Source organism: Schistocerca piceifrons, chromosome 6 (assembly GCF_021461385.2).
Source record: "Schistocerca piceifrons isolate TAMUIC-IGC-003096 chromosome 6, iqSchPice1.1, whole genome shotgun sequence".
Taxonomy (NCBI): domain Eukaryota; kingdom Metazoa; phylum Arthropoda; class Insecta; order Orthoptera; family Acrididae; genus Schistocerca; species Schistocerca piceifrons.
In genome coordinates, this window is record NC_060143.1 from 539402262 (window position 1) to 539411842 (window position 9581).

At 44.8% G+C, this 9581-nt stretch overlaps 1 non-coding gene across 1 annotated transcript; it reads left to right on the forward strand.

Moving 5' to 3' along the window:
* Positions 1 to 7736: 7736 nt before the first annotated feature.
* Trnas-gga lies at positions 7737 to 7820 on the forward strand. Its single transcript is given in 2 exon segments — positions 7737 to 7776; positions 7786 to 7820. It is a non-coding gene; the product is annotated as a tRNA-Ser (tRNA).
* The last annotated feature ends 1761 nt before the right edge of the window (positions 7821 to 9581 follow it).

Consider the following 9581-nt stretch of genomic DNA (forward strand, 5'->3'; position numbering starts at 1 on the left):
CTCATCACATTTTTTAGAGTGTTACTCTTTGCACATAATTTTTCCTGGTGGATCACACAGTGAACGCCCCTTATTTCATTCGGCACGGTCAGTTTTTGCATTTTCTCCTTCAACAGCGCAACGAAACCTAATTTTTTCCCTGTCATCGCTGGTGCACCGTCTGTAGACACTGAAACTAAAGAATTTCACGACAATCCTATACTTTCAACACTTTCTTCAACACTACTTAAAATATCACCTCCGGTTGTAGTGTTCCTCATGGCTACTACGTCGAGGAGCTCCTCCCTCACCTGAAGATCTCTATTAACACCTCTAATAAATATGGAAAGCTGCGCTGTTCCAGTGATATCAACACTTTCGTCCAGAGCTAGAGAATACGCCATAAAATCTTTACAGATATTTGCAAGATGGCTCTGGACGTCGTCTGCCATGTCCTGTATGCGACGCATAATGGTCATGTCAGATAATGGCACAATCCGAAACTGTTCAACTTGAGATGGACACAAATGTTCCGCTGCAACTACCAAACATCTTTTATTAAATCGCCATCAGTGAAGGGGCGCAGGGATTTTGCTAAAAACAAAGCAATTTTGTAGCTCACTCTGAGAGCTGCCTCAGTCGATTTTTCTTCGTTATCCAGATCTTCTTCGGATAGCTTCCTTTTAAGTTTAATAACTTCCTGTGCACGATCTGGTCCATCACATTTTCCACTTCCGTAGTCTTTCGCCTGGTACGACATATAATGTCGCTGCAAATTAAATTTCCTAAGAGAATTCAGCGTTTTGTGACATACTAAACATTTTGCAACACCATCTTTTTCTGTAAACAGATACAATTCCTCCCAATGGGGGTTTGAACTGCGAAAGCATGGTTGGGGTTACACAACGGCGACTTGACATGATTCTTAACCAGCGAAGTGACTGTTAGAGCTGGTCGTAGTACTTTTAACGTTACACAGTCGGCTCGAATTCAATAGGCACGCTGCGGTCGTATTCATACGTGCGCGCATTTCCCCTCCCTCCCATCCCTCCCTACTCCACGACCTTGCACCTGCTCGCGAGCACGTGCAAGAGCAGACGCAAGTACTCGCGCTCAAAACCGGCCAGTTGTTAAGCCCTGCTCTAAACCATTTCATAACTATTTACTCTATGTAATGTAAAATTTTTTTACTTCTGATGAAGGCTGCCTTAGAGCAGTTGAAACCTAGGTAAAGTTGAAAATTTTTTACCTGTGCAACCGAAGAGCTGTATTTTCAAATAATATTATAAATTTCGTCTACGGTTCTGCATTATCGACCATGTTCCAAATTGTTTGGGAAGAGTCAGATATCATATTACTTCCTCTCACATACATCTCACGTAATGACCACGACGAGAGAATTCGAGAAACTAGAGCCAATACAGAGGCTTACCGACAATTGTTCTTCAAACGCGCCATTCGCTAGTGGAACAAGGTAGAACAGTTAGTGGTAACAGAGGTACCCTGTGCCACACATCATTAGGTTGCTGGCAGAGTATAATGTCGGTGGAGATTAAGTGCAAAGCAGTCCTGTACTGTGAGCTGATCCTGCACTGGAAACAGAACAGAAATGCTGGTGAGGTGAAAAGCATCGCCAACATCTAGGGGAGAACTAGCTGATATCGTGAGGCAATTCAATCACAGAGTCCTCTGGAACTTTGTGCAAGTGTCATATTTTGATGTTTTTCCGAAACACAGGAAAGAGGATCTGGTAAAGGACACAGGACTGTACTCCACCTTGACAAAAATCTAGTTTCTGTGAGAATTGTGATTTCAGAAACATCTCATTCCCCATAAAACTCCAGGACGTACCAAAATTCTAGAGGTACAACCCAGATGTTTCAGTTCATGTTCCCAACTTCGATGTTGATAATAGGAAGCCAGAAGAAGAAGATGACCATCAGCACACTGTACAAAACAAAGAAGTCAAGCATAAATTAGTTGGATCGCTCTAAATTTCACAAATTAGCCGGTGAGCGTCCCAATCATCTAGATTTGTTGCTTTTCTCCAAGGGTGAGAAGCAACACTACATATCGATCAGAAACATTTCCTGCCTACTTTCCTCTCTGTTGAGTAAAGACTGACAAAAACGACATTTTTGCCATAGATGTCTCAACTCTTTTTCAATGACTGAGTATCTTGAAAGGCACCTGACTGGTTGTTCGAATTAGAAACTGGTATGTGCAGAAATGCCTACCGAGGATAAAGAATTCTTAAATTTTAAAAATACTCACCACCAGGAGCAACCTTCATTCGTAATGTATGCAGACTCTGAGTGTTTCTTAGCTTCTGCGGTGTGTCCTGAAGGCGATCCTAATGCCTGTCACATATAGAACGGCACATACTGTATGTGGCAGTGTATAACGCTGTATACTCTTATGACAGCAGTCACAAGAAATTCGAATTAGTAGTCAGGGAGAATCATGAGAGTGGTTGCTCTCTGAGCTCAAAAAAGTTACGTTGGAGGTTCATGGAGTTTATTGTGAGAACACTGCCATGACCAATTCGCAGGAGGATTATGCCTTATATGAACAGGCAGTTATTATGGACTGCCATTCGATAGAAAGGCAGAAACTCCACATAGGGACAGTTGTCATCTTACGTACAAGTTCCATGGCACAGTTCACAATGTATGCAGCTTGAACTACCAACTTGCACAGCACATACAATTTGCTGAAAGGACGCATTGGGAGGATAAGCATATCACCAGAGCTGCATTTTCTCATGATGGAAAGTTTCATCTTGAGATGAAGAAGGGAGTATTTCCCTATGAATACCTGGATTTGGAGGAGAGAATCAGTGAAACCACGTTTCCAGCGTAACCACTTTCTCCAATAAACTTATAGGCACTGCCATAATGGATGTGGTGTATGAGTATACAGTGAATGTTTTGCCGGAGTTCGACATACACGAACACTGATTTACGTCGGCTCTTGGACATCTTTGAGAAGTTTCAGACTGGTCACACAGTTTCTCGATGCTGCCTTTTATTACACTGTGGCAGGACTTTTTGGGACACAATATTAACGAAGATGTGTGTCGAGACTGAACTGCCAACCAATTTTGACATGTTGCACTTCTTTGAATTCTGGGATACATTGGCGGCTTTGCCAGTACATGCACACATATGCCAAGGCGAATACAGTGTGAATGAACGAGGAAAAGTCCAGATCATATGATGATTTATGTTGCATCCTTTACTTGGACGTAAACAACCTCTACAGGCAAGGCATGCATCAGTCTCTGCCGACTGGAGTTTTCTGATGCATGTCAAAAGGGGAAATCGCCAGACTGAAAAAGAAAGATTCTATATGTGGCCGAGGTTTCTGGTGATGGATATGTCCTAGAGGCAGGCCGGGAATAGCCCACCTATTTGCAAGATGGCCACAGTGGCTTGTCATTGTGTCTGGAGAACCTAGTCCCATTCAAAGAGTCCATCACCAAGCTGATGAAAACGCTGGGGAACAAGCAGATATACATTATACACGACAAAAATCTCCAGCAATGTCTCAAGTTATGAATGAAACTTGTTGTAATCACCTGAGGCATCTACTTCGCTCAGTCGCACTGGTTGAAGGAATACACTGATTTAAACATTGAAATAAGGGCACCTGTGATGTGTGATTAGAAGAATGATTTTTATAAGTTAATGAACAATTGAATTTTCAGGAGGGCAATGCAAAAATTAAGCAAATTCGTGAAATTCTTTTAGTTTACCGCTGGGATGGGGGTTATGGTGCAAGAGATTACATCGCCAGGCCAAATTTAAGAGCTTCAACATCTTCAACGAAGGACACTGTTTGGAAGTGACTAAGGTTTCATTGCGTCTCATGAAGCCTGTCAGGACTTTTATAAAGTAGTGTAGTCTGGACTTCTACAAACTGCACATTTACTGCTATTACTATGAGTTTGCGAAGCCAAAATTTGCTGATACCAGGTTACTTTATAAGCACAAAGACAGTTTCATTTACTGGGTGAAAGGCTGTGATACATATGGAGTAATTAGGTACTGTCCTGAAACTTTTGACACATCTGGACATGTGATCAATAATCCTTACGGAATGACACCTCAAAACATGCATGTTATCATCAGCCTGATGAAACACGAGGCAAATGGGTCAGAGAGTGTGGAGTTTGTTGGAACACACAGATGTAGGTGCCCCCTATAGGTGGACTATGCCTGTACATCATGTGGCCTCAAAGGCCCTCGCTATAGGGCTTGTAAGAGGTGCTTGCTCAAATGTGTTGGTGCTGCTCTCCGTGTGTTGTGACAAGTAGTGTTCCTGCTGCGAGGCCATGAGGCGCATACTGCGCTGCAGCTGAAAGTTGGCATCACAAGTGGTTCATCTGTGATGCTTACACTGTTCACTCGAGAGTGACTGAGTGTGTGACTGGTTAGTTTGTTTACAAACAGTGCATACGTGTTAGGAAGTCTTGGATGAACTGCTCTTAATAGGTGTTTGTGCGTAACACACCGATGGAGATGGACGAGCCCACGCCACAGCAGGCGACGCCTACATCTTGGTATGGGCCTGAGGAGGTGGACGTGTAGCCTTCTGGACGTTTTCTAGGGAATGCTTCCACCAGCCCGAAGGTCGGATGGCGCGGTACGATTGGAAGTCTGATGTCTGCTGCAACCACAGCTTCCGGTCCATCAGAGCGTCCACGCACATGCCTCCGCCACCCCCCCCCCCCCTTCCAACCACGTTGTCGCACTCCATATTCGACGACATTCCGTTGCTTTGGTGGAGAGGAATATTACGGCGTAAAGTCAGTACCGGCACGGCAGTCGGAAACTGCAGAAAAGAGACGGCTGTGAGAATAGCTCACCAATCGCACGCTGACCGAACTCCCTCCAGGACGACAACGCGACAGCAGAGGCCCCTATGTGCAGACGACATACGCGCCGCGCCCTACTGATGGCGGCCAACTTCGATAGCAGCTTCAACGTTAGCCACTTCGTTAGCCGATGCATCCTAGCCTCTATCATTGGTAATCTCTACGTAGTTTAGTTAGAGCTCAGCAGTCACTGCAGTTCAGTTGACAGACTGGTGACAGTAGCGGTCGCTAGAACCAGAAGCATTACTCTTGTTTGTCTACTCTGTAGAAGACTGATTATTTTTTATGTCCCCCTTTGCTTGCGCCCATCAATGGAATACATAAATACCAGAGAATTTTTGTGGCGGAGCGAACTGATGTTTCGTACATGCGTGACACTTGGACGTCATCTTTTCTATTTGGGTGTCCATACCCTGCCACGTACAGTGTCGACGCGCTAACGGCTTCGAACGAACAATTCCCCAGTGTCCTTGGTAAAGTAACTGCTACACTTCTTTTTGCAAAGCTTTAGGGATCAACACACGTGAATATCCATTATCATTTAGTACAAGAATCACACGTTGGTGTATAGCGAGTCTACGCCGATGTGCAAAGTATCGGCACAATACAGAGTTCTTTATGCTATGCAATAAGCGAGGCCAAGATTGGCGATTGTATTTTATCAACATGTTCAACTCTGAATCAGCTTCCGTGGCTTGTGCAATTTTCCTATAGTTCGGAGGAAAGAATTGAAGTAATTCAGAATCCAGAGCATCGATGTGACAACAAGATGCAGCAGAAGAGTCAAAGTCTGTATCAGGGTGAATTGGAAGACGTGAAAGTGCATCCATATTATCATATTGAGCCATCGGACGATACATAATGTCGTAATGGTATTGAGACAACAACAAAGCCCATCTTTGCAATTTCTTGGGTTTTCATACAAGAACCTACTTCATCGGATGAAATAGGGACTGCAATGGCTTGTGATCCGTTACTATGTAGAATTTTCTGATATATAAATAGTGGTGAAATCGGATGAAACCATACACGATAGCCAGTGCCTCCTTCTCTATTTGTGAATAGTTACACTGAGCTTGGGACAACACTTTTGGTGCGAAAGCATGAGGCCTGTCTTTATCACCAGATCTCTGCGAAAGCACTGCACCGATTCCGTGATAGGAAGCATTAACTTGCAACACAACTGGTTTCTCAGAATCAAAGTGAACACACCATCGATCACTGATCAATGTATCTTTAAGTTTTAGAAAAGTTTCTTGACACTCAAATGTCCAAACAAAGGGGACGTTCTTGAGGCGCAAGCGATGCAATAGAGCTGCGATTTGTGCAGCACTCAGTATGAACCGAATATAACAGTTCATTTTTCCTAAGACTGACTGCAATTCAGTGACATTGCGAGGAACTGGCAAATCTCGTATGGCTAACAAATGCGAATGAAAAGAATGCACACCTTGACTGTTGATGACATGACCAAGATACTGCAACTCAGGTTTAAAAAAGTCACACTTGTCAAGTCTACCCTTCAGCCCTGCATCAGGTAAGACACGAAACAAAGCACGAAAACTTTCAATATGTTCTTCAGGTGTACGACCTTGTACGTCAATATCGTCCAAATAGTTTCAACAGTTTGGTACTTGAGCAGTCAGCTGATCCAAATATCGTTGGAAAATGGCGGGTGTTGAAGCACTGCCAAAAGGTTAACGCAAATATTAGAACAATCTAGTGGTACCTGAAATAATGCGTCGCGCAAAACACTGTTTGAAAAGTAGTGACCAGCGCCAAATCTGTCCATGAGGTCCTCTGGACGTGGCAATGGATATCCGTCAATCACACTTTGTGGGTTGACTGTAGACTTCAAGTCAACACAGAGGCGAATGCGACCTGAAGGTTTGTGGATCAAAACAAGTGGACTCGCCCATTGACTAGATTGTATGTGCGCACTCGAGCCATTCCTCTTCTTTTTCGTTAAACTGGCGAAAAGTCAGTATGGTGCTTGGAGCTACAGTTGTTGCGCGTTGATTGGGTGGTTGCGTTGCATTTGCTGCTTCGTTGGCCAGTTACTGCTGTACCGTGTTTAGAAAGGTTGCAATCTGCTGCATCTGAAACTGAAATGTGTGTGAGCTGCGTTGCATCTATTGCTTGCAGCTGAGGTACCTGACCAGGGGATGGGAGAGGTGGGTTGCTGATTCAGGAATAGGCAAGTGCAATAAACAGACAATGCAAGGAATAAAAATAAGCACACAAGTAAAGAAAATTTCTGCAACAACCACCTCAGAACACTGAATAGAAAAAAACACTATAAGAGACACTGTTAAAACACGTAAATACACTCCTGCTAAGAAAAGAGAAGGTAGAATTATGGCGCCAGCGAAACACAAAAGCCGGCCGGAGTGGCCGTGCGGGTCTATGCGCTCTAGTCTGGAACCGAGCGACCGCTACGGTCGCAGGTTCAAATCCTGCCTCGGGCATGGGTGTGTGTGATGTCCTTAGGTTAGTTAGGTTTAATTAGGTCTAAGTTCTAGGCGAATGATGACCTCAGAAGTTAAGTCGCATAGTGCTCAGAGCGGTTGGAACCATTTTTCGAAACACAAAATCCCACGAGAAAACAAAACAGAGGCAATCTGTGGCAGCTTGTGGCTGTGGGTTCGAAGTGTTAACAGGTTGTCGGTATGTCATTGCTCCTATACCGTCGGCACCATGTTATTCGTACATCTCGTCGCCATGTTATTGTGTTTAAGAATCCTGCATGCTCAGTTTAATAGACAAACAATCAAACAACTCCTATTAATGAAAACAAGACAAATACAGTACTTGACTCTGATCTGAGAATTCTTGTAGTCCTTTATACATGATCATCCACAAGTGCAATTACACGCCGGCCTGAGTGGCCGAGCGGTTCTAGGCGCTACAGTCTGGAACCGCACGACCGCTGCGGTCGCAGGTTCGAATCCTGCCTCGGGCATGGGTGTGTGTGATGTCCTTAGGTTAGTTAGGTTTAAGTAGTTCTAAGTTCTAGGGGACTGATGACCTAAGAAGTTAAGTCCCATAGTGTTCAGAGCCATTTGAACCATTTTTGCGATTACACAGATATGTCGCAAGGAAAGTCTTCTTCAGAACTCACGAACACAAGTAACGCTACTGGTTCTAGCGACCGCTACTATCAACAGTCTGTCAACTGAACTGCAGCGGCTGCTGGTCTCTAACTCAGCTTATGTCGTCTTCACCTAGGGGCCGCTGCTGTCGCGTTGTCGTCCTGGAGGAGGTATATGCTGAAAAGAAGACAGTAAACCTGAAAAGGCGACATCGATTTTGATTCGTTGACAGCATATGATACTTCGGGAATAACAGATGCACTGCTTATGATTTTGCAGTTGTCCACCAACAGACAGCGTATTGGCACAACTATCAGGTCACCATCTAGAAGACTCAGTGTGGTGTAAACGAGGGAAGCAAGCAGGCAACCACGCCACTGAGAGACAGTCGTGCATCCTACAGCCAACTGAGCTTCTCTGAAAAAAATTGTGGCCTTCCAAGAGGCTGGATGGTCCTTTCGGAGAATAACAACACAGGCTGGGCGTGCTGCATCGGTTGTGCAACGATACTGGTGTGAGTGATTGTGTGAACAAACTCGCGCCTGTAGACAAGGTTCTGGACGTCCACGCAGCACGGATACCCGCCAGGATCGTCGTGTTGCAAGGCCAGCAGCGTAAGACTGTACACCTACCACGGCATGACAAACTGTTGTGAATCGGTTATTAGCAGTGACACTATGGATATGCAGACCTCTGGCCCACATTCCACTCACGCCACAGCATCAACGTACATGGCTCGACTGGTGCTGTCAGAGCCTCACTTGGAAGATGGGAGGGCGCACTGTGGTCTTCAGAGACGAAGGCGGATTCTGGTTGCATGCAAGTGATGGTTGTTTGCGCATACGAAGTAGGCCTGGTGAGTGCTGCCTCACAGAGTGCATTCGTCCAACACACACTGACCCCAACCCATGTCTTATGGTCTCTGTGGGGTGCGATAAGCTACAGTTCTCCGTTCATCTTTGGTGTTTCTGACAGAGACGCTTACCAGTACTCGGTACATGCAGATCGTCTGTAAACTCATTCTTCCGCTGTTCTTGTAACGGAAGGTGATGTGTTGTTCCAACACATCAGTGCTCGCCCACGCACTGCCCGTGAAGCTCAACGTGCTCTGCAGCAGAGGCAACTCGATCGCTGGACTTGTTCCCCAGTGGTCACGTGTAGGATATGATTCAACAAGTGCGATTTGTGAACCAACAACTCTAACAGAACTACGTGAATCGGTCGAGCATTGCATGGCATAACTTATTCCAGGACAGTATTCGCTATCTGTACGATCGACTGTATGCCAGAACCAGCGGCTGCACTGCCGCTCGTGGAGCCTACACCACGTACTTGTATGGTTCTTTCAGCATAGGCTGACAGCTGGTATCTCAGAACCACTTGTGCTGTTCATTTGTAAATGTAATCATTTCACGTACTCCATATACACTTTTGCAACAGTAAATATGGAGTGAATTGGAAACCTCTAAAAGGGTTACTATTTTTTTCCAGCAGTGTAGACATATATTTTTTAGAGAACAACTTTCAAAGATTTGTGTCAAGAATAAAATATGATACGATGCGCCTTATCCGAGTTATTTGGCACTGAAGTTGGCCAGAGGCATTGTGACGAAACGTGTCCTTCGGAGTTT